Source organism: Scyliorhinus torazame, chromosome 1, assembly GCF_047496885.1.
Source record: "Scyliorhinus torazame isolate Kashiwa2021f chromosome 1, sScyTor2.1, whole genome shotgun sequence".
Classification (NCBI taxonomy): domain Eukaryota; kingdom Metazoa; phylum Chordata; class Chondrichthyes; order Carcharhiniformes; family Scyliorhinidae; genus Scyliorhinus; species Scyliorhinus torazame.
Window position 1 is genome coordinate 291,663,269 of NC_092707.1, and position 26,117 is coordinate 291,689,385.

The 26,117-nt window shown below is 50.0% G+C and overlaps 1 protein-coding gene across 3 annotated transcripts in view; it reads left to right on the top strand.

The window, feature by feature from the left end:
* The first annotated feature begins 1,957 nt into the window (after positions 1–1,957).
* Positions 1,958–26,117, top strand: part of sytl3 (synaptotagmin-like 3) — a 161,854-nt gene continuing 137,694 nt past the window's right edge. For all 3 annotated transcript variants that reach the window (XM_072507509.1, XM_072507512.1, XM_072507515.1), the window contains exon 1: positions 1,958–2,436. The gene's annotated coding sequence lies outside the window, so the exon portion shown is untranslated. The remainder of the gene's footprint in view (positions 2,437–26,117) is intronic.

Here is a 26,117-nt window from a genome sequence, read left to right on the forward strand (position 1 = left end):
AAGTTTGAGATTCAAGAAACTAAATAAATAAATAAAGCCACAGGTTTTCAACAAACAAAAATAAACATTGCCAAAGATCTGAAAGAGAAAACAATTTACAATGGGTGCGTTCTAACCAAAGACAATATTGAGTCTGTGCTGGGCGGGATTAGCAGGGTCATTCCCAACGCTTGTAGCAGTGGAAAATCCCCGCTATCCAAAGGCATTTTGTTTATTTTTAGTGTCCCAGTGGGAATGGCCCTCGAGGGCGCACTCAGCATCATTTCCTGCATTAAGAAACTCTGGTGAGTGGAGTTCCTTCATGCAGGAAAAGATCGGGACGACATTTAAAAATGGCAGTGCCAGTGCTGGGCTGGCACCTGGGTACCTGCCAGCCTGGCAGTGCCAAGGTGCCCGGATGGCACCAGCAGTGCCAGGGTGCCACCGTGCCCAAATGCCGACCACCTGGGGTCTCCGATCGCCTGGGAAACCCCAGAGGTATCGTTCCACCTGGTCCCTATTGTGGTGAATGCTGCAAGCAGCCTGCTTCCATCGAACAGCTCCATGCTTGATCTGTAAGTAGCTAAAGCCAAACGTAAAGGGTTCACATTTAAATATACCAATCTCAAGATCGCCTCATCAATGAGATATCATAGTAATGGGATACCACAGCCCAATATTACAACATTGTGTCAGAAGTAAGATTGGTGACAGTACCATGGTGATTAACGGCAGCAGCTAAATGTATGAGCCCATACCATTAACCAAGTCCACAAGACGAAGTTAGTAAAAATACAAAATTTGGCAAAGTCTGAGAGACACAGTTCACGAGATGGTGAGCAAAATTAGAGTAAAGTCGCTGTGAGGGCAATAATTGTACTGAGTGTTGGATCTGGTGAGGAAAGCTGTGTGAAACTTACTGACTTCACAGGTGCCTTTTCTTGCCTGATTAAACAACACTCTGTGCAATTTCAATGCTGGCATGGATCACACAGCCAGCTGGAGGGGTGGGGCCTAAACACGCCGGCAAAGCCGGGATTCTCAGATTGGGACGCTCTATTAAAAAAAGGGCACCTTGTTCTCAAAGTTAAATTTAAGGGGGAAAAGTCTGTACAGTCTGTATAGTTGATTTGTTGGGAAGTATGTTTGTTTCCCGGGGTGTTTATTTGCAGTAACCTGCTTTGATACATGTTTGTAATAATACATTTTGAAAAAAAGTTAAATTTAAGGACTCCCTCCCCTTACAATGGAGATCGGGGCAGCCCCCCCACCCCCCGCAAGCATAGGAGCACAACCACCCCTCCCACCATAATGCCAGTGTCGGGAGAGACTGTGCAAACTCCATACAGCAGTGACCCAGGGCCGGGATCGAACCTGGGACCTCGACGCCGGGAGGCAGCAGTGCTAACCACTGCTCCACTGTGCCGCCCAACGACTCTGTTTATATGTAGCCAGACACTGTTAGACATCCATCCACCACCCCCTTATCAGAGGAGCTCATATTCTGCAAGGTCCATGGGGTAGCTCATCATTCCCACTCCATAAGACCCGTGCCGGTTATAACAATATTCTAGGCTATCTGCCTTCCGCAGTTATTCCAATCAATTTTATGAGGAATTTTGCTTCCCAGCAGATACTCACCATTTCAGTTCAAACTTTCCTTGAAAAGTAAAAGTAAATTCAAGCTCAGGGCTACTTCTACCAGTCACTGAAATATATGCTTTAATATTTTCTGTAGCAGCAGAGGAACTTTAAAAAACATCCCTTTTGTGATGTTGCAGTTTTGCATCATGTTTGTAGAACTGCAGTTTATGCTAATTAATAGGCTTGCACTGTTTTAAAATGTGCTACCACAGGGAGGTCCTTCAAAGAAGCTGCTTCGACTTGTCAAATTCAAGAGATAGGGATGATGTATTTAAAGTTTATCTGCAGCTTTTTTTTTAGAGGTTGCAGTGCTCTGTATAGGAGCATCATGATATTTGTGCTGTGGTCTGTGGTTTTAAGCATTTGATGAGCACATAAATGCAAACGGAAACAATTCAAAGTGAGGGGCAACTTCAACGTTTTTTTTCTTTTGTAAGTTAGTTTTGTTTAGAGTTATGCCTTATTAAAGAAAAGTGTGGCTGCAACAAGAAGGTTACTTGCAGAACCAGGCCTTGAAACAGGACTAAGTTACAAATGGAACAAGTAGGTTTAGTTCCTGTAACCATCCTATGATAACTTCCAGCTTGCAAAGTGCTGAGTGCTTCCTGGATGTTGGTGAGAGAACCCTGCACTCTGTTGTGAAATGTGTGCTGGCTTTAAGTATAGCCTCTAAGATTCTTAAGGATAGGAGAAAACTAAAGTGTGTTGGGTTGTGGAAGTAAGTGCCAATTTCTAGTTGTCCGACTCATCAAACTGGTGACAAGAATATACTGTGGAAAACTGGTGTGTCTGGACTGTCTCAAGAATAACTGGGTAAGTGATAATCTAGTTAACTATTTTAATTGATCTTTGGTTGTAGACAACAATTAATATTTAATACCAGATGCTGGTTGCCCTGAGGACATTTGGAATCAAGGTGGTCAATGCCTCTTTCCTGAAGGATATTAATGAACTAGTTGCGGTCTGCCAGTTTTCAAAGTTAGTTTTTCCTGTGCCAGCCCCCACACATTAAGCTGGATTTTTTCTTTGTCGGGGACATATAAAATAAGTCAGGTTGCTAGCCCAATACCTTCCCACACACCCCTGATCTGTCCCCATAATATGCAAAATAAGTGAGCACTGAAATCGGCAGCACATCAGCCCTATTTGAAGGATTAAGTCAAGGTCAGTTAGGCTTGTAGGCAAAATACAGTTGGCATTGGGAAGATGGGCAGGAGCGGGCAGGCCATTTTTTCAGGCCTACATGATAAAAGGCAAAAAGGAAGTCTGTGCACCTCTTTTGGACGGTTGCTCTAAGAGCATTCTGAGTAGAACTGGGATCACATGCAGGCCAGACCTGGGTAGGGGTGACAGATTTCCTTACCTGAAAAACATTAGTGAACTTTTTGAGTTTTTTCAATAATCCTGCAGCTTTTCATGAATGTTTCTTGTGCTGGCCCATAAATTACCAGATTTATTGAATTAAGTTTTGCAACTTGCCTTGGTGGGATTTGAGCCTATGATTGCTGGGTCTGTAGTCTATTACTGTAACCACTGCATGCCTTCATGCAAGTGTGTGTATATATGTGTTTTGTCTGCATGTGTGCATGTCTATATGTGTGGGTATGCATGCTTCGATATATACCCATGTGTGTCTGTGTATCCAAGTAGTCAGTTCTGTTCTCAAGCAGATTGGGTTCATCTAGTGGGCAGTTATTTTGCTTAAACCCATTCTGTATGATTGTGCGTGTGCAAAAAAAGGCAATTGTGTTTTGAAATAAGGTTTACTGACATTTTCATTAAAGAATGCATTCATCCTGTGGCCAGTTTCCTCTTGCAGAAGTTTATGAAAGTTCAAACAGCAAACATCTTATCACGCTAACAAGTATTTCCGGTCTCTCTTTCCAAAGGCATGGCTGGGATCATGAATGCCTTTGTGTTTTAACTGTTCCTAACTGCTGCATCCATCTTTCTCAGCAATTTTTGTATTGCAGAGCTGCCAGTGGCTACTGATTGCCACAATTGTTAACTTTCCTACAAGGGTTTGACGGAGCAAACTCCAAATATTCCTCCTAAGTCGTAACTCCAATTATTGTGCAAAAATATCTTGACTGCTTTTAATGAGGTTTCAATGGAAGATGTGCTTAGCACACAGCACCTCCATGTGTAAACACCATTTTAATGTGATATCATAGCACACCGTTAAACGTTGGACAATGGACAGGTTTGTGAGGAGTTGGGGTGTTGGTGGTTGATGCACAATCAATTACTCTCGAGACAAGGTGAGTCATAACTAATCGGCTTTAATCAGCTAGAACTGTACCCAGCAGCTTCGATACAGAAAGTGAAGGCTGCTGGGACGGCATTGGTTCTTATACCCCGCCTCTCAGGGCGGAGCTATGTACGTTAGCCAATGGTAGACTCCTAGGACGAGCCAATGGGCATCCACCTCTCAGGTACTGCAATACCTGGTATTACCACATTCAACCCCTGTTTAAAAAAAAAAACAACCCAGCGGGGTGATGGCCAGCGTTACTGTCGCCTTTTGCATGGTAGGACCAGGTATTGCAGGCACCGTGATGTCGAGGGTAACAGAGAAAGTTTTCATTGTTTTATGGTGCAGCAATCAGACGATCGGGTGGCCTGGTCGTCCTTCTGGAGCGTCTGGGCTTCGGCACTGATCCTGGTGGGGGCCCCCGCGGTTGTGGCTCCGGGAACGTGGGGTCTTCCTCCCTGGCAGCTTCGTCACCCCTAGGCAGCGCAGTTGGAATGAAAAGTGGGCAGGAGGGAGGGGCGCCTGTAGGGGACGTCGGTGCCTGTTCGGCGCTGGGTAGGGGCGGCGGCAGTACTGACCCTCCGGTCAGGTGCTGCAGGGAGGGTGGGGGTGGGCGCAAGTGCCGCGGGACAGGGCATCAGGAGGCTCGTTCAGCTTCCCGGGACGGTACAAGATCTCGTAATCGTAGGTGGAGAGTTCTATCCTCCACCGCAAGATCTTGTCGTTCTTAATCTTGCCCCGCTGTGCATTATCGAACATGAAGGCCACCGACCGTTCGTCCGTGAGGAGAGTGAATCTCCTGTCAGCCAGGTAATGCCTCCAGTGTCGCACAGCTTCTACTATGGCCTGGGCCTCCTTTTCGGCCGAGGAGTGGCGAATTTCGGAAGCATGGAGAGTGCGAGAGAAGAAAGCCACGGGCCTGCCCGCTTGGGTGAGGGTGGCCGCCTGAGCTACGTCGGATGCGTCGCTCTCGACCTGGAAGGGGAGGGACTCGTAGATGGTGCACATCGTGGCTCTTGCGATGTCCGCTTTGATGTGGCAGAAGGCCTGGCGGGCCTCCGTCGACAGGGGGAAGGTTGTGGACTGGATCAGGGGTCGAGCCTTGCCGCCGTAATTAGGGACCCATTGTGCATAATAGCTAAAGAAGCCGAGGCAGCGCTTTAGGGCCTTGGGGCAGTGAGGGAGGTGGAACTCCATGAGGGGGCGCATGCATTCAGGGTCGGGGCCTATGACTCCATTTCGCACTACGTAGCCTAGGATGGCTAGACGGTCGGTGCTAAACACGCATTTATCCTTATTGTAGGTCAGATTAAGGATATTTGTGATCTGGAGAAATTTTCGGAGGTTGATGTCGTGGTCCTGCTGGTCATGGCCGCAGATGGTGACGTTATCAAGATACGGGAACGTTGCGCGTAAGCCGTACTGGTCAACCATTCGGTCCATCTCACGCTGGAAGACCGAGACCCCGTTTGTGACACCGAAGGGAACCCTTAAAAAGTGATAGAGCCGCCCATCTGCTTCGAAGGCAGTGTACTGGCGGTCCGCATGACGGAGGGGCAGCTGGTGGTAGGCAGACTTGAGATCCACCGTGGAGAAAACCTTGTATTGCGCAATCCTGTTTACCAGGTCGGCTATACGGGGGAGAGGGTACGCGTCCAGCTGCGTAAACTGGTTGATGGTCTGGCTATAGTCGATGACCATCCTATGTTTCTCTCCGGTCTTTACCACCACTACTTGAGCCCTCCAGGGGCTGTTGCTTGCTTCGATGACCCCTTCCTTCAGCAGCCGTTGGACCTCGGACCTGATGAAGGTCCGGTCCTGGGCACTGTACCGCCTGCTCCTGGTGGCGACGGGTTTGCAATCCGGGGTGAGGTTCGCAAACAGGGAAGGCGGGTCGACCTTAAGGGTCGCGAGGCCTCAGACAGTAAGGGGGGGTATAGGGCCGCCAAATTTAAAGGTCAGGCTTTGTAGGTGGCACTGGAAATCCAGCCCAAAAAGGGTGGCTGCGCAGAGGTGCGGCAGAACGTGCAGGCGGAAATTGCGGAATTCCCTGCCTTGGACAGTGAGGTTCGCTAGGCAGAACCCCTTTATCTCCACTGCGTGTGACCCGGAGGCCAGGGAGATCCGTTGGTTTACGGGATGGGTGACAAGAGAACAGCGCCTTACCGTGTCGGGGTGGACTTTCCGTGCTCCCGGAGTCGATCAGGCACAACGTCACGTGGCCATTGATGGCAATCGTTGTGGTGGCTTTCGCTAGCGTCCGGGGCCGACTCTGGTCCAGGGTAACGGAGGCCAGCTGCAGCAAGGGGGAGTTCTGGTCAGGCAGCGTGGGGTCGGCAGTGCTGGGGGCTTGAGGCCCCATCCAAGATGGCGTCAGCCACGGGTCGCACATGGAGTCCGGGGATGCAAAAGATGGCGTCGGCGAGGGACAAAATGGCAGCGCCCACCCATCCAGCGTGGTGGCCGGGGGGGCAAAATGGCCACGCCCGTGGGTCGCACGTTGGCTGGGGATAGAAGGGCGGAGGTGGGCCTTGGACGGCCGGGACCTGGAACAAAGGCTGCTGATAGTCGCTGGCGACCGCTGCCACGGCGCAGCCTGGCAGACCGCAACATAGTGGCCTTTCTTGCCGCACCCTTTGCAGGTGGCGGTGCGGGCCGTGCAGCGCGCGGGGATGATACGCTTGGCCGCAGAAGAAGCAGCGTTGGCCGGCGGTGAAAACAGGCCGTCTAGCGGCGCAGGCCTGCGGGGTTAGCGGGAAAGCCTGGGGGGCTGCCGCGACGGGGTGCCACGCAGCCCAGGGGGGCGCCGTGCGCCCGGGAGCAAAAGCCAGTGCGTTTTTGTACGCAACGTTCATGGACCCTGCCAGGGCCCGTGCCTCAGTGAGGCCCAGTGTGTCCATTTCAAGGAGCCTTCTGCGGATGTCGGGGAAGTCAGACCTGCCACAAAAGCGTCCTGAATTAAAGTTCCGTGTGCTCGTTCCCCGTAACTGCTGGGCAGCCACAGTTCCGGCCCAGCACTAGTAGAGCCCGATAGAAGTCTTCCAGTGTTTCTTCAGGGCTCTGCCTTCTAGTTGCCAGCAGGTTATGGGCGAAGACCTGGTTCAGGGGACGGATGGAATGTCCTTCTAGCAGCTCGATAGCTGCAGCATAATTCTCTGCCTCCTCGATCAGAGGGTAGATCGCAGGGCTGACTCGCGAGCGTAGAAGGTGCATTTTCTGCCTTTCCGTGGGGGTGTTGGTGGCCGTGTCGACGAAGCTCTTAAAACACGCCAGCCAGTGCTTGAAGATAGCAGTGGAGTTGTCTGCGTGGGGACTGAGCTGAAGGCACTCCGGCATGATGCGGAGGTCCATCTTTTCAGAAGTAATAGCTGATTAAATTGATGCACAATCAATTACTCTCGAGACAAGGTGAGTCATAACTAATCGGCTTTAATCAGCTAGAACTGTTCCCAGCAGCTTCGATACAGAAAGTGAAGGCTGCTGGGGTGGCATTGGTTCTTATACCCCGCCTCTCAGGGCGGAGCTATGTACGTTAGCCAATGGTAGACTCCTGGGTCTAGCCAATGGGCATCCACCTCTCAGGTACTGCAATACCTGGTATTACCACAGTGGTCCTACAAATGACCTCGGATTGCTGCTGATCATTCAGCTAATTGATCTTCTCTAGTATAGCTTTGTGGGAATGCTTCCACTCTGGATTTTGAATTTACAGTGACATGGGGCAGACTAGAGCAGTGTTTTTCAAACTTTTTTTCCGGGGACCCATTTTTATCAACATTTGGGACCCATTCTGGCCGACCTTTGCGACCCACGCCGGGCGACCTTTGCGACCCACGCCGGCCGACCTTTGCGACCCACGCCGGCCGACCTTTGCGACCCACGCCGGCCGACCTTTGCGACCCACGCCGGCCGACCTTTGCGACCCACGCCGGCCGACCTTTGCGACCCACGCCGGCCGACCTTTGCGACCCACGCCGGCCGACCTTTGCGACCCACGCCGGCCGACCTTTGCGACCCACGCCGGCCGACCTTTGCGACCCACGCCGGCCGACCTTTGCGACCCACGCCGGCCGACCTTTGCGACCCACGCCGGCCGACCTTTGCGACCCACGCCGGCCGACCTTTGCGACCCACGCCGGCCGACCTTTGCGACCCACGCCGGCCGACCTTTGCGACCCACGCCGGCCGACCTGCGCGACCCACGCCGGCCGACCTGCGCGACCCACGCCGGCCGACCTGCGCGACCCACCATTTTCTCTTACCTTGTTTGTTACTGACAAAAATGGAAGAAATGGTTTTGAGTCCCTTTGGCCCCAATGGTCTCTTTGTCCCTTTGGCCCCCCCCGAACTTGGGGAAAAGAAAAGGCTGCGACCATATAAAAAAAATGCGGCCGCACTGTGCATGAGTGCCCGATCTTCGGTGCCCATGCGCATAGTTTTGTGCATGCGCACCGATGATCAGATACGCATGCGCAGAGCGGCTGATTTAAAAAATAAAAAAAAATCTGTTCCTGGCCATTTTGAAGGCCGCTCGCAGCTGGCATTATTGAAAACCGGCTGCTGCGGTTGTTGCGTGCGAATCTGCGCGATCGGGAGCTCCGCGACCCTCCCGACACCTGCCCGCGACTCACCCATGGGTCGCGCCCCTGAGTTTGACAATGCCTGGACTAGAGTGTAGACGGGTGTGTTAAAGTCCCAATACACAAGATAACCCCGCCCACTTTTATGATACAGAAGGATGCTGGAAATCTGAAATAAAAACAGAAAATGCTGAAAAAACTCATCAGATCTGGCAGCATCTGTGGAGAAACAGTGGGCGCGACCTACCAGCCATGCCGCGCTGGGCGAGAGAACGAGCGGGTCAGCTAGATAGCGGGAAAGGCTGAAATCGGGAAGCACGTCGGGCGCCGATCGGTTTCCGATCTAACCGGCCCGCTCCTGTTGGCGAAATGCGGATCCCGATGTGCTGTGGCGAGAAACCAATAATCATCAATTAAGACCAGTCTCCATCCGATTAACGAGAAAGATCCCCTATCTAATGGCCACCCATGATCTAGCGCCCTCCCCAATGAGCGGTCGCATGGGCGCCCTTTAACACACCTATTTAAAAATGTGAAGCTAGCGGTTTGACTGCTGCGGGGCTCCAATGAGGTAAGTAGCCATTTTAGAAATCGGGCGGTCAGCCCGGAGACACGGGGGGCCGCTGCGCCAGAGTCGGGTGGGGGGGCGCTGAGGGGTGGGGGGGTAACGGGACGGCTCAGTCATGATGTGGGCGATCATCGTTGGGTGAGGGGTCACCCCTGGGCTGGGGGTGGCGCTGCACCTGTGGGTCTTGTGATAATATACATCTATGTATACAATGGAGTGCAGACAGGCAGTGATTGACACACAGGATGACCAGTAAGCACACAGAACAGAGCAGCCAATCACCAGACAGGACACGACCACTATAAAGTCAGAGGCCACCAGTTTTCCTGCTCTCTCAGGACCCAGCCTCTGAGACAGTCCGAGTTAGTGAGCTGGCCAGTGCAAACACCATGTGGTAGCTCGTAAGTCTGGTTAGTCTAGTATCAGGTCTCCAGTCAAGTCAGCATAGTGTCAACACACAGTTGAGCATGTATAATAGTTTAGATGTTAAATAAAATCGTGTTGCATCTTATCAAGTGTTGGAGGTCTGACTCTCGCTACACTGCATCAAGTGCAGTCCACATCGACCCAGCCTACCCAACACATCATGGTACCAGTGAGTGATGCTGAAAATTGATGGACCTACCTTGAGTGAATCAGCGTTTACCAGCAAACAGCCATCCGGTGAATAGAAAACATCCACCCTCCTCCGCAGCTCCGCATCGCCGGCAACCTCGGTGCAAATTGGAAGATCTTCAAACAAAAGTTCCAACTCTATCTAGAAGCCACCGACCTCGAGGCTGCATCGGACGCCAGGAAGATCGCACTATTCCTCTCCACAGCCGGGGACCACGCCATCCACATCTACAACTCCCTTACATTCGCTGAAGGCGAAGACAAGACTGAATTTAAAACTGTCCTACTGAGGTTCGTCAGCCACTGTGACATTGAGGTGAATGCGAGCTTTGAACGGTACGTTTTCCAGCAGAGGCTCCAGGGTAAGGATGAACCTTTTCAATCCTTTCTGACCCATCTCCGCACCCTCGTGCAGTCATGTAACTATGACTCGACCACTGATTCCATGATCCGGGATCAGATCGTTTCGGGGTCCACTCCGATTCCCTTCACCAGCAGCTCCCGAAAGTCAAGCAGCTCACCCTCACCCTCACCATCGAAACGTGCGTTCTCCATGAACATGCTAACAATCGGTACATCCACATCAGGGCGGCAGATACAGCAAAGCTAACCTCCCACGAGGCAGAAAGGTTGCAGGCCATCGCACAAATGCAGGGCCTAAGTATCGACGAGAGTGGCCAATCCGCGCGCTTTTCCCGGGTCCATGCGCGCCACGACCGAGGGGACGGCGAGACCGACGACCAGACTGTGCAAGTTCGTACGTCGTTCGACCGCACTGCGCAATGGCGCACAGAACGCGCTGACTTTGGCGTCATGACGTGTCCGAATTGTGGCTCCGCCAATTTAAAGTGGCAATGTCCGGCAAAATCACGACGGCAAGGTTGGCCACTACGCAGCCCTTTGCAGATCTGCTCCAATGCCCAGCATCCAACGATCCCAGCCGCAGCGCAGAAGCGTCCGTTCAATACAGCAGGCCATGCCAGACTCCGACCCCGACAGCCCAACACATCCTGATGCTGCGTGCCTCAAATCTCCATACCGGGTGGGCATCATTACGAAGCATGTGCTGCCTTTCTCCAAGACAGCGAAGCACCTCCCGATCCTCAGCATGGATCTCGAAGATGAGTGGTGTGCTGTCCTCACAGTCAAGGCTCACATCCGGTTCAAACTGGACATGTTCAGGGGTGCCTCAGCGATGCTCACCTGAGACCGGGACATGCACCGACCTTGGTGACGGCAATTACTGCCAGTGGCCTTGGTGTCATGGTGCTACCTCCTGCGCCCGTTGCCTTTGGGTCTCCTCCAATCGGCTATGGACCCACTGGAGTGTCGCTCAAATTCCCCTCTGAATCTCAAGGCTGCACCCTATCGGCTGCATCAGCTGATAGCCAGGCCAGAGGCACAACATCTGACTGGGACCCAGCTGGGTCCTTGGATCCAGCAGATCTCTGACCGCTGTCCTCCCTGGACATTCGTACCTCCATCTGCTGTGCATCAGCAACTGTGTGAAGCTCAGATTGTGCCCCAGAATCCTGTCCACTACTTTTGCCCACCGAGGTGTGTGTCTCTGCGCTGGTGGTGAGTGGGGATGACAGCTGTAATATGATGATGGTGGCATCCTCGGAGCTCTCCTTCGATGTGTTCTCTCGGGATGCAGCGGGGGGGCGAGGGTAGCACTGTTGGGTTGCGATCCTGCAGGAGAATGAGAGTAAAGGATCATCATACTGGGATGAACAACTCACATGTGACAGGTCATCTGGGTGGAGGCCGGTGGATACTCACCTCCTTGGCCTCGGCCAAGCCAAGGTGAACGATTTAACTCTGCTATCCCCGCGCCCTCCAGATCCCGTTCGTCGTAGGGGGGTGCTGAGGATCATAAGACATAGGAGCAGAATTAAGGCCACTCGGCCCATCGAGTCTGCTCCGCCATTCAATCATGGCTGATATTTTCTCATCCCCATTCTCCGGCCTTCTCCCCATAACCCCTGATCCACTTATTGATCAAGAATCTATCTACCTCTATCTTAAAGACACTCAGTAATTTGGCCTCCACAGCCTTCTGCGGCGAAGAGTTCCACAGATTCACCACCCTCTGGCTGAAGAAATTCCTCGTCATCTCTGTTTTAAAGGATCACCCCTTTATTCTGAGATTGTGTCCTCTGGTTCTAGTTTTTCCCCCAAGTGGAAACATCCTCTCCACGTCCACTCTATCCAAGCCTCGCAGTATCTTGTAAGTTTCAATAAGATCCCCACTCATCCTTCTAAACTCCAACGAGTACAGACCCAGAGTCCTCAAACATTCCTCATACGACAAGTTCTTCATTCCGGGGATCATTCTTGTGAACCTCTTCTGGACCCTTTCCAAGGCCAGCATATCCTTCCTTAGATACGGGGCTCAAAATTGCTCACAATACTCCAACTGAGGTCTGACCAGAGCCTTATACAGTCTGAGAAGTACATCCTGGTCTTGTATTCTAGCCCTCTCGGCATGAATGCTAACATTGCATTTACTTTCCTAACTGCTGATTGAATCTGCACGTAAACCTTAAGAGAATCGTTTGATAAGGATTCCCAAGTCTCTTTGTGCTTCTGATTTCCTAAGCATTTCCCCATTTAGAAAATAGTCTATGCCTAAATTCCTCCTTCCAAAGTGCATAACCTCACACTTTTCCACATTGTATTTCATTAGCCACTTCATTGCCCCACTCTCCTAGCTTGTCCAAGTCCTTCTGCAGCCCCCTTGCTTCCTCAATACTACCTGTCCCTCTACAGATCTTTGTATCATCTGCAAACTTAGCAACAGTGCCTTCAGTACCTTCTTCCAGATAATTAATGTATGTTGTGAAAAGTTGTGGTCCCAGCACAGACCTTGAGGCACACCACTAGTCACCGGCTGCCATCCTGAAAAAGACCCCTTTATCCCCACTCTCTGCCTTCTGCCAGTCAGTCAATCCTCTATCCATGCCAGGATCTTACCCTTAACACCATGGGCTTTTAACTTATTTAACAGTCTCCTATGTGGCACCTTGTCAAAGACCTTCTGGAAATCGAAATAAATCACATCCAATGGTTCTCCTTTGTCTAACTTCCTTGTTATCTCCTCAAAGAACTCTAACAGATTTGTCAGACACGACCTCCCTTTGACAAAACCGTGCTGACTCAGTCCTATTATACCATGCACTTCCAAGTACTTTGCGATCTCATCTTTAATAACAGACTCTAAAATCTTACCAATGACGAAGTCAGGCTAACCAGTCAATAATTCCCTCTCTTCTGCCTCCTTCCCTTCATAAACAGTGGTGTTACATTAGCCACCTTCCAGTCCTCTGGGACCCTTCCTGCCTCCAGTGATTCCTGAAAGATCATCACTAATGCCTCCACAATTTCCTCAGCTATCTCTTTTAGGACCCTGGGGTGTAGTCCATCCGGTCCAGGTGACTTATCCATGTTCAGACCTTTCAGTTTCCCCAGAGCCTTCTCCTTAGTAATAGTCACTGCACTCACCTCTGCCCCCTGGTTCTCCTGGAGTTCTGGCATCCCACTGGTGTCTTCCACCGTGAAGACTGATGCAAAGTAACTATTCAGTTCATCTGCCATTTCTTTGTTTCCTATTATTACTTCTCCAGCCACATTTTCCAGTGGTCCAATGTCTATTTTTGCCTCTCTTTTACCTTTCATATATTGAAAAATCTCTTCCTATCTTCCTTTATATTACTAACTAGCTTGGACTCATACTTCATCTTCTCCCCTCCCTTATTGCTTTTTTAGTTGTCCTCTGCTCGCTTTTAAAGGCTTCCCAATCCTCTGGTTTCCTACTAATCCTCGCCACTTTGTATGCTTTTTCTTTAGCCTTTATGTTGTCCTTGACATCCCTCGACAGCCATGGATGCCTTGTCCTCCCCTCAGCATGTTTCCTCCTCCTTGGGATGAATTTCTGTTGTGCCTCCCTAATAATCCTCCAAAACCCCTGCCATTGCTATTCATTGTCTTCCCTGCTAGGCTCCTTTTCCAATCAACTCTGGCCAGCTCCTCCCTCATGTCTTTGTAATTACCCTTATTTAATTGTAATACCATTACATCTGATTGCAGCTTCTCCCTCTCAAACTGCAGGATAAATTCCATCATATTGTGGTCATTGCTCCCTAAGGGTCCCTTCACCTTAAGTTCCCTAATCCGGTCTGCCTCATTACACATCACCAAATCCAGAATTGCCTATACCCTAGTAGGCTCTGTCACAAGCTGCTCCAAAAAACCATCTCTTAGACATTCCACAAATTCCATTTCTTGGAATCCACTCCCAACCTGATTTTCCCAGTCCACCTGCATATTGAAGTCCCCCATGATTATTGTAATATTGCCTTTTTTACATGCCTTTTCTATTTCTTGATTTATTTTCTGCCCCTTGACTACTGCTAGGGGGCCTGTATATTAATCCCATCAGGGTCTTTTTACCTTTGTGATTCCTCAACTCTACCCACAGAGATTCTATGCCTTCTGATCCTATATCGCTCCTTGCTATCGATTTAACTTCATTCCTTACTAACAATGCGACCCCGCCCCCTTTGCCCATCGGCTTGTTCTTTCGATAGGACATATATCCTTGGATATTTAGATCCCAGCCCTGATCCCCTTGCAGCCCCCTCTCTGTGATGCCTACAACATCGTACCAGCCAATTTCAATGTGCGCAACAAGCTCATTTCCCTTGTTCCGTATACTGCGCGCATTTAGGTACAACACCCTCAATCCTGCATTGACCAGCTCCCGTTTCGCACTCTCCTCAGTCACTGTACCCTGTACTGTGGCCCTTTTTGATTTTTGACTATGGCTTCTCTGCCTTACACTTTCCCCCTTACTGCTTTTTGTTTCTGGCCCCGTTTTACTTTCCTCCGACTTCCTGCATTGGTTCCTATCCCCCTGCCACATTAGTTTAAATCCTCCCCAACAGCACTAGCAACCCCCCCCCCAGGACATCAGATCCAGTCGAGGAGGCATTGTAAGCTGCACGTTTCATGCATATAATCCCAATGTATATGATCCTAACTAACTTAATCTCTCCTCTTATCTCAGTCCCGCCATCCCAGGAATCAGCCTCGTAAATCTTTGCTGCACTCCCTCCATAGCAAGAACATCCTTCCTCAGATAAGGACACCAAAACTGCATACAATACTCCAGGAGTGGCCTCACCAATGCCCTATACAATTACAGTAAAACATCTCTATCCTATCCTTAAATCATCTCGCTATGAAGGACAGCATTCTTTACTGCCCGCTGTACCTACACGCTTACTTTCAGGGACTGATTCATGATGATACCAAGGTCTCACTGAGTACCCATCTCTTTCAATTTATACCCATTCAAATAATAATCTGCCTTCCGAGTTTTGCTACCGAATCAGAGAACCTCACATTTATCCACATTATACTTCATCTGCTATGCATATGTCCACTCACTCAGCCTGTCTAACCTATGCTGAATTATTTCTACCTCCTCCTCACAGCTCACCCTCACACCCAGCTTTGTATCATCTGCAAATTTGGAGATAATACATTTAGTTCCCTTGTCCAAATCATTAATATATAATGTGAACAGTTGAGGTCCTAGCACAGATCCCTGCTGAACCCTACTAGTCACTGCCTGCCAATCAGAAAAAGACCCATTTATTTCAACTTTTTGCTTCCTGTCTGCTAACCAGCTTTCTTTCCATCTCAAGACACTATCCATAATCCCACGTGCTTGAACTTTACATAGTAATCTGCTATGTAAGACCTTGTCGAAAGCCTTCTGAAAGTCCAAATAAACCACATCTACCGGTTCTCCCTGGTCAACTCTACTCGTTACATCTTCAAAGAATTCTAGTATATTTGTCAAGCATGATTTCTCTTTTCTAAATCCAAGCTGACTTTGTCTGATCATACCACTGCTTTCCAAATGCTGTGCTATGAAATCCTTGATAATGGACTCTAGCAACTTCCCTACTACTGACGTTAGGCTCACTGTTCTGTGTTCCCTGTCTTCTCTCTACCTCCATTTTTGAATGGCGGGGTTATATTAGCTACCCTCCAATCTCTAGGAACCATTCCAGAGTCTAAAGATATTTTGGAAAATGACCACCTGTATATCTACTATTTCTAGGGCTACATCCTTAGTATTCTGGAATGAAGATTATTAGGCCTGGAAATTTGTCCACCTTCAATCCCATTAAATTCCCCCGAACTATTTCTTTACTGATACTAATTTCCTTCAGCTCCTCATTGAAATGTGTGCTTCTCAGAACTTCCATTATTCATGTCTTCCTTTGTGAAGACAGAAGCAATTTGACAAAAGAAGCAATGGCGACCTGAGGAAAAGCTTTTTCATGTAGCGAGTGGTTAGGATCTGGAATGTGCTGCCTGGGAGTGTGGTGGAAGCCAGTTCAATTGAGGCATTCAAGAGGGAATTAGATTATTATCTGTAAAGAAAGAGTGTGCAGGGATAAGGGCAGAAGACTGGGCAGAAAGCCAGCATGGACAGGATGGATCAAATTTGTGCTGTAACCATTCTGTGATGTATGAAAGAAGCCAGGACACTGAACCTAGGAGGATGTCCCACTACATATCTTAAATTGTATCAATGAGTTTACGATAGCAGTCTTCCATTGTATTGCAGTGGATCAACAGACAGGATGTCCTGATTTTATCAAGATGATGGTGCTTTTCTACTTTCACACTTCTGTGCTCTTGGGCCATCTCTGATCAGAATTGGACTGAGCTATCAAAACTCATTTCATGTATTACTTCAGAGAAAATGGATGTGCTATAAATTCCAGATTTTGTTAAACTGAACTAGATTTGAGGCACACCACTCTGGAAATACATCTCTGTCAAATCACAGAATGACAGAAAAAATACAGTGTAGAAGAGGCCCTTCGCGTCAACTAAGGGGAACAGCTGTTCACTATCCACCCTATCCATGCCCCTCATAATCTTGTACACCTCAATCAGGTCACCCCTCAGTCTTCTCTGCTCCAGCGAAAACAACCCTAGCCTATCCAACCTCTCATAACTTAAATGTTCCAACCCAGGCAACATCCTGGTGAATCTCCTCTGCACCCCCTTCAATGCAGTCACATATTTCCTATAATGTGGTGACCAGAACTGCACATAGTACTCCAGCTGTGGCCTCACCAAAGTTCTATACAACTCCAACATAACCTCCCTGCTTTTGTAATCTGTCTCAATTGATAAAGGCAAGTGTCCCATATGCCTTTTTCACCACCCTATTAACCTGCCCTCCTGCCTTCAGAGATCTATGGACAAATACGCCAAGGTCCCTTTGTTCCTCGGAACTTGGATAGTCAGAAGCTTTTTCCCAGGGTGTAAGAGTCAATTGCTAGGGGACATAAGTTTAAGGTGCGAGAGGCAAAGTTTAGAGGAGATGTGCGAGGGAATGTTTTTACACAGAGGGTAGTGGGTGCCTGGAACTCGCTGCCGGAGGAGGTGGTGGAAGCAGGGACGATAGTGACGTTTAAGGGACATCTTGACAAATACATGAATACGATGGGAATAGAGGGATACGGACCCAGGAAGTGTAGAAGGTTTTAGGTTAGAAAGGCAGCATGGGTAGCACAGGCTTGGTGGGCCGAAGGGCCTGTTCCTGTTTTGTACTTTTCTTTGTTCTTTATTCTCAGTATCATGCCATTCGTTGAATACTTCCTTGTCAAATTACTCCTTCCAAAGTGTATCACTTCATTCTTTTCAGGGTTAAATTCCATCCGCCACTTATCTGCCTATTTGACCATCCCGACTATATCTTCCTGTAACCCAAGACACTCCACCTCACTGTTCACCATCCGACCCATCTTTGTGTCATCTGCAAACTTACTGATCCTATCCCCCACATAGTCATCTATGTCATTTATATAAATGTCGAATAAGAGGGGACCCAGCACAGATCCCTGTGTCACTAGAGCAGCCGTCTGTCATCACCCTCTGTCTCCTACAACTAAGCCAATTTTGCATTCACCTTATCAAATTTCCCTGTATCCCTTGTGTATTTGTCTTCTTTATAAGTTTCCCATGTGGGACCTTGTCAAAGACTTTGCTGGAATCCATATAAACTACATCAACTGCACTTCCTTCATCCACACACTCAGTCACTTTATCAAAAAATTCTATCAAATTTGTAAGGCGTGACTTCCCTTCTTCACCTGATGAAGGAGCAGCGCTCCGAAAGCTTGTGATTTCAAATAAACCTGTTTGACTCTAACCTGGTGTTGTGAGACTTCTTACTGTGCCCACCCCAGGCCGGCGCTGGCATGTCCACATCACCCCTCTGACAAAGCCATGCTGACTATCCCTGACCAAGCTTGCCTCTCCAAGTGGAGATTCTCTCCTTCAGAATTTTCTCCAATTGTTTCCCCACCACTGATGTGAGACTCATTGGACTGTAGTTCCCTGGCTTATCTCCACAACCTTTCTTCAATATTTGATTTGATTTTGATTTGATTTATTGTCACATGTACCGAAGTACAGTGAAAAGTATTTTTCTGAGGCCGAGGGAACGTACACAGTATGTACATAGTAGACAAAAAAGAATAATCAACAGAGAACATTGACAAATGGTACATCGACAAACAGTGATTGGTTACAGTGCGGAACAAGCGGCCAAACAAAGCAAATACATGAGCAAGAGCAGCATAGGGCATCGTGAATAGTGTTCTTACAGGGAACAGATCAGTCCGAGGGGGAATCGTTGAGGAGTCTTGTAGCTGTGGGGAAGAAGCTGCTCCTATGTCTGGATGTGCGGGTCTTCAGACTTCTGTACCTTCTTGGAACCACAAAAGTTTTTTCCAGTCCACTGGCACCTCCCCCGTGGCCAGAGAGGAATTAAAAATTTGGATCAGAGACCCTGCAATCTTCTCCCTCGCCTCCCATAGCATCCTGGGACACAATTCATCGGGACCTGGAGATTTGTTCACTTTTAAGCCTGCCGACACCTCCAATACCTTAGTAAGAAGTCTTACAACACCAGATTAAAGTCCAACAGGTTTGTTTCAAATCACTAGCTTTTGGAGCACTGCTCCTTCCTCAGGTAAATGAAGAGGTGGGTTCCAGAAACATATATATATATATATAGACAAAGTCAAAGAAGCAAGACGATACTTTGAATGCGAGCATTTGCAGGTAATTAACGCTTACCCGAAGATCAGAGGCTGAATGCCCGTGACTGCTGAAGCGTTCCCCGACTGGAAGGGATCTTCGGGTAAGCGTTCTCCAAGGTGGCCTTCAGGACGCAAGACAACACAGAATTGCCGAGCAGAAACTTATAGCCAAGTTCCACACACATGAGCACGGCCTCAACCGGGACCTGGGATTCATGTTGCATTAAATTCACCCCCCACCACCTGGCCTGGGCTTGCAAAATCCTACCAAATGTCCTGGCTTGAGACAATTCACACCTCTTTAACCTGGGGTTACGCCTCTCTCTGGATCTGTAAAGACTTTATTACCTGCAAATGCTCACATTCAAAGTATCGTCTTGCATCTTTGACTTTGTCTATATATATATATATGTTTCTGGAACCTACCTCTTCATTCACCTAAGGAAGGAGCAGTGCTCCGAAAGCTAGTGATTTGAAACAAACCTGTTGGACTTTAACCTGGTGTTGTAAGACTTCTTACTGTGCTCACCCCAGTCCAACAGTGGCATCTCCACATCATGGCTCCAATACCTTGTCACTCCACATATCAATTTGCTCAAGAACATCATAGTCTCTCTCTCCGGGTTCCATACCTACGTCCTCATTCTCTTGGGTGAAGACAGATTTGAAGTATTAGTTCAACTCTCTACCAATTTCCTCTGCTTCCACCCACAGATTTCCCCCTTGGTCCCTAATGCGTACTACTCTCTCCCCGTTTATCGTCTTCCCATTGATATAGAACATAGAACATAGAACAATACAGCGCAGTACAGGCCCTTCGGCCCACGATGTTGCACCGAAACAAAAGCCATCTAACCTACACTATGCCATTATCATCCATATGTTTATCCAATAAACTTTTAAATGCCCTCAATGTTGGCGAGTTCACTACTGTAGCAGGTAGGGCATTCCACGGCCTCACCACTCTTTGCGTAAAGAAGCCTACCTCTGACATCTGTCCTATATCTATTACCCCTCAGTTTAAAGTTATGTCCCCTCGTGCCAGCCATATCCATCCGCGGGAGAAGGCTCTCACTGTCCACCCTATCCAACCCCCTGATCATTTTGTATGCCTCTATTAAGTCTCCTCTTAACCTTCTTCTCTCCAACGAAAACAACCTCAAGTCCATCAGCCTTTCCTCATAAGATTTTCCCTCCATACCAGGCAACATCCTGGTAAATCTCCTCTGCACCCTCTCCAAAGCCTCCACGTCCTTCCTATAATGCGGTGACCAGAACTGTACGCAATATTCCAAATGCGGCCGTACCAGAGTTCTGTACAGCTGCAACATGACCTCCCGACTCCGGAACTCAATCCCTCTACCAATAAAGGCCAACACTCCATAGGCCTTCTTCACAACCCTATCAACCTGGGTGGCAACTTTCAGGGATCTATGTACATGGACACCTAGATCCCTCTGCTCATCCACACTTTCAAGAACTTTACCATTAGCCAAATATTCCGCATTCCTGTTATTCCTTCCAAAGTGAATCACCTCACACTTCTCTACATTAAACTCCATTTGCCACCTCTCAGCCCAGCTCTGCAGCTTATCTATATCCCTCTGTAACCTGCTACATCCTTCCACACTATCGACAACACCACCGGCTTTAGTATCGTCTGCAAATTTACTCACCCACCCTTCTGCGCCTTCCTCTAGGTCATTGATAAAAATGACAAACAGCAACGGCCCCAGAACAGATCCTTGTGGTACTCCACTTGTGACTGTACTCCATTCTGAACGTTTCCCATCAACCACCACCCTCTGTCTTCTTTCAGCTAGCCAATTTCTGATCCACATCTCTAAATCACCCTCAATCCCCAGCCTCCGTATTTTTTGCAATAGCCTACTGTGGGGAACCTATACTTATAGAATATCTTGGGATTTTCCCTACTTTTACCAGCCAGAGATTTCTCATATCTCCTCTTTTCTCTCCTAAATGCTTCCTTAATCTCCATCCTGCGCTTTCTGTACTCCACTAATGCCTCTGCTGATTTGCTCCCCTTGTACTTGCTAATTGTACTTGCGCAATTCTCCCATTGGGAGTCTACATCCTGACGCTGGAGTGAAAACCGGAGTCCCAGCCCCCTATTCTGCCGCCCCGGGGGGGCTAGGACGGCGTTGCTTCATTTACGCGCGCCGAGCATTGGCGCCGAGTAAAAGCGGTGCCGCGTAAATGACGCGGCTGGTGCCGCGTAACTGGCGTCACCCGCGCATGTATGGTTGCCGTCCTCCCCGAGGCCGCTCCGCAAGAAGATGTTGGATGGATCTTGCGGGGCGGCGGAGGAAAGGAGGTCCTTCTTTAGAGAGGCCGGCCCGCCGATCGGTGGGCACTGATCGCGGGCCAGACTACATTTGAGGCCCCCCCCCCAGCGTTCCCGCGTTGTTCCCGCCGGCAGCGACCAGGTGTGGATGGCGCCGGCGGGAACCTGTCGTGTTGGGCAGGCCGCTTGGCCCATCCGGGCCGGAGAATCGCCGCTCGCCCGTTGCAAACGGCGATTCTCCCGCCCTGCGTGGGGGGGAGAATTCCACCCCATATCTGTTTTTGGTTCTCTTCACAAATCAATCCAAATCGATGAGTGCCACTGTTGGATTAACTGCGTTCATATTTCCAGCATGCCAACACCCAACCGTCAATGAATTTCGGCTTTAACTTTATTTTAAATTAAGGTAGTATGTTGAAGGGTTAAGTAGATTTGATTTATACCATTTGGTTTCTTATTGATATTAGCAATTCTCCATATCAAACTGAAAAACATTGTGGAAAAGATAGATTTTGACAGTGAGCCGAGCATTACGGCGTCATCACAGTGAGCTCCAGTCATTACAAACATCTAGTCATTTTTTTTCTGACCAAAGCAGTATTTCCGTAACTCTTGTCAATAAAATGATTGAAACTAAAAGAAAACTAACTACTTCAGAGAATAGTGTCATGGAATGGCAGGATGCTTATTGGCGTTGATCGATTTGAGTTGTTTTCATTCAAGTGGGTAGTAACACACTCGACCATGTTAAGAAAGAAGTGATAAACTGATATTTATATAACATTCTTTTACTTCTTCAGGATGTTTCAGTGTGCTTCATTGTAAATTGCTTTTGCAGTGCAGCCACTATTTTTTTGTCGGTGAACCAGCTTGCTAATTTGTGTGCAGTAAGCTTTCACAAACAGCAATGAGATGAATGACTGGTTAGTGTGTTTTTAGTGTCGGGCAGTACTTTGTTTTTAAATGCAGTCTCACAAATTATTTTATTCACCTGAACAGGCTGGCAGTGTAAAATGTCATCATAGGGCACGATTCTCCCAAAAGTGAATAGAGTCCCCCAGCGAGCATTTAGCTGTGTGTTTCTCGGTACTTACAGTGCCAAGAAACACATGGCTATTCATCGGGACTCGCATTGAACAGGGGCCTGAACGAGGAACGCGTGGCCAAGGCCGCACATAGCCCCGATTTTTACAATGGGGAGCTCCGCTCACTGGAACTTGCGTCACGATCTCTGGGGCCCCCAAAACAATCCCTTGCCCCAAACCTGAATGCAGTATGAGAGGGTCCCTGGTTCCCCCAACATCTACACTCTGGCCCAGTTGGCAGGTGCAAAATATGCCAACCTGGCAGTGCCACCCTGGCAGTGCCTATGCCGCATGGTAGCGCCACCTGATCACCTCAGTAGTGCCAGACTGGCATCCAGGTGGCAGTGCCAGAGTGACAGGCTGGCACTGCCAGGGTATCTAGGTGGCACCAGCAGTGCCTGGGCACCACTCTGCCCAAAGGCCATGCAGCTGGGGGCCTCAGATCCCCTGGGACGCCCCCCATGAGTGCCGTTCCATAAATGGGGACCTGTGTTGAACGGCGCTCGCCCAAGGTCTCTGAAGTAAATGGCATTGAATCACATAGCCTCAGATACCGTGGGAATCTGCACATTAGAGTGAGGCTTACTGCCTCGCTCTAATATGCAGATTTGCTAAAACGTGATCCCGCTCATTGTGGGCAGAATTAACATCTCGGGAGATCGTGTTGAATCTCGCAATGCATTGCAAGCCAGGTAGATCTCTGGAGCTGGTCTTCCAAATTTCAACGGCCACGCTGCGCCGCTGCGAGCTGATTTTCGGGTGCAGCGTGGCCGTTGGATCGTGCCCATAGATTATGTGTTCATGTCCTTGTGGTGGTATGCATTAGGGGTATTACGGTACCCTGTGATGCCGAGAGGCTATTGGTGGATAGACGACGGGTCCCAATTGGATCAGCCGCCTACTGGCTCCACTCAGTAAGGCGGAGTATTAGAGCCCGGGTTCTCCCAACAGCCGCATTCTGTAACTGTGCTGCTGGGGAACAAGTCTGCGTAATAAAGCCATCGATTGACTCCCATCTCATCTCGTCTCATGAGTGATTGATTGTGCTACTATTTATTACGCAAACTTTAAAGAACACGGCGCTCCGAATCATTCCGGAGTGTCTGCGAATCAGTCCCCACGCGGCAAACTCAGCGGCCACTTTTAAACACTGGTTAGCGTGTTTTGAAGGATACCTCCGAACGGCCCCCGGTATACCTACAGAAGATCAGAAAATGCAGGTCCTGCATTCCAGAGTGAGTCCGGAAAACTACACTCTCATAGAGGATGCGGACGATTTCCAGGCGGCGCTCGCCATGCTGAGAGGAATCTACGTTCGGCCCGTCAACCAGGTCTACGCACGCCACCAGCTCGCGACGAGACGGCAAATCCCCGGGGAATCACTGGACGAATTCTACAGTGCGCTGTTGATATTGGGAGAAATTGCAACTGCCCACCGGTTTCGGCTAATGAACATACGGAGCTACTAATTCGGGTTGCTTTCGTAGCAGGTATGTTCTCGTTCCAAATTCGCCAGCGATTGCTGGAAAGGGACTAACTAGGCCTCAGGGAGGCACGGGCCCTTGCTGCCTCGCTCGATGTGGCATCACAGAACGCCTGTGCCTACGCCCCCGACCGCGCGGCAGCCCCTTGGGCACCGTGGACCCCCGCCGCGACCGACCCCCCCCCGGCACCCCCCATCCCCCTGCAGGCCTGTGTTGCCAAAGCGCCAAACCACCCAGGTGGACCCCACTGCTACTTTTGCGGGCAAACGAAACACCCCCGACTGCGCTGCCCGGCCCGCTCAGCCCTCTGCAAAGGGTGCGGCAAAAAGGGGCACTTTGCAGCAGTATGCCAGGCCCGGTGGGTCGCCGCAATCTCCGGGGGAGAACCAGGACCCCAACCTCAACCCCCCAATGATCCACGTGCGGCCAACGGGCGACGCCATCTTGGGTCCCGGACTCCATGCGGGAGGGATGGGCACCGCCATTTTGTGCTCCCCCGGCCATGTGCGATCAATGGGCGGCGCCATCCTGTCCACCCCCGACCATGTGCGACCCGTGGTCGCCGCCATCTTGACTGACGGCTAAGGACCCCGGAATGGACGGCCCCATGGCGCCTGAGGAAAATGCCCCGATGCAGCAACAGCGACTGGCTTCGGTGACCCTGGACCAGTCGTGGCCCCGAACGCTCCAAATGGCAACAACGACGGTATTCATAAACGGGTACGAGACGCCCTGCCTGATCGACTCTGGGAGCACGGAGAGTTTTATACATCCCGATACAGTAAGACGCTGTTCCCTTCCGATCCACCCGAGTAATCAAAAGATTTTCCTGGCAGCAGGATCCCATTTTGTAGAGATCAAAGGGTTCTGCATCGCGAACCTCACGGTGCAGTGGAGGGAGTTGAAGAACTACCAGCTTTACGTCCTCCCCCACCTCTGCGCTGCCACACTCCTGGGGTTCGATTTTCAGTGCAACCTCCAGAGTTTAACGTTTAAATTGGGCGGCCCTATACCCCCAATCACTATCTGCGGCCTCACGACCCTCGAGGTCGACCCGCCTTCCCTGTTTGCGAACCTCACCCCGGATTGCAAACCCGTCGCCACCTGGAGCAGACGGTACAGCGCCCAGGACCGGACCTTTATCCGGTCAGACGTCCAGCGGCTGCTGAAGGAAGGCATAATCCAGGCCAGCAACAGTCCCTGGAGAGCTCAGGTGGTAGTTGTAAAGACCGGGGAGAAGCAGAGGATGGTCATAGACTATAGTCAAACCATCAATAGGTACACGCAGCTGGATGCGTACCCTCTCCCCCGCATATCCGACATGGTCAATCGGATTGCACAGTACAAGGTCTTTTCCACGGTGGACCTTAAGTCCGCCTATCACCAGCTCCCCATCCGCCCGAGCGACCGCAAATACACTGCTTGTGAAGCAGATGGGCGGCTCTATCACTTCTTAAGGGTTCCATTCGGTGTCACTAACGGAGTCTCGGTCTTCCAACGGGAGATGGACCGAATGGTTGACCGGTACGGTTTGCGGGCCACGTATCTGCACCTCGATAACGTCACCATCTGCGGCCACGACCAGCAGAACCACAACGCCAACCTTCGCAAATTCCTCCAGACCGCGAACGCCCTGAATCTCACATACAACAGGGAGAAATGCGTGTTTAGCACCGAACGTCTAGCCATCCTCGGCTACGTAGTGCAAAATGGAGTTATAGGCCCAGACCCTGAACGCATGCGCCCCCTCATGGAGTTTCCCTTCCCTCACTGCTCCAAAGTCCGGAAACGCTGCCTGGGCTTTTTCTCTTATTACGCCCAGTGGGTCCCCAACTACGCGGACAAGGCCCGTCCGCTAATTCAGTCCACTGTCTTTCCCCTGTCGACAGAGGCCCGCCAGGCCTTCAGCCGCATCAAAGCGGATATCGCAAAGGCCACGATGCACGTGATCGACGAATCCCTCCCCTTCCAAGTCGAGAGCGACGCGTCCGACGTAGCTCTGGCGGCCACCCTCAACCAAGTGGGCAGACCCGTGGCCTTTTTCTCACGCACCCTCCACACTTCAGAAATCCGCCACTCCTCAGTGGAAAAGGAGGTCCAAGCCATAGTGGAAGCTGTGCGACATTGGAGGCATTAACTGGCCGGCAGGAGATTCAGTCTCCTCACTGACCAACGTTCGGTTGCCTTCATGTTCGATAATGCACAGCGGGGCAAGATCAAGAACGACAAGATCTTGCGGTGGAGGATCGAACTCTCCACCTACAACTATGAGACCTTCTTTCGTCCCGGAAAGCTGAACAAGCCTTCCGATGCCCTATCCTGCGGCACATGTGCCAATGTACAAGTGGACCGTCTCTGAACCCTCCACGAGGACCTCTGGCACCCGGGGGTCACTCGGTTCTATCACTTCGTGAAGACCCGCAATCTGCCCTACTCCATCGAGGAGGTCAGAACAGCCACCAG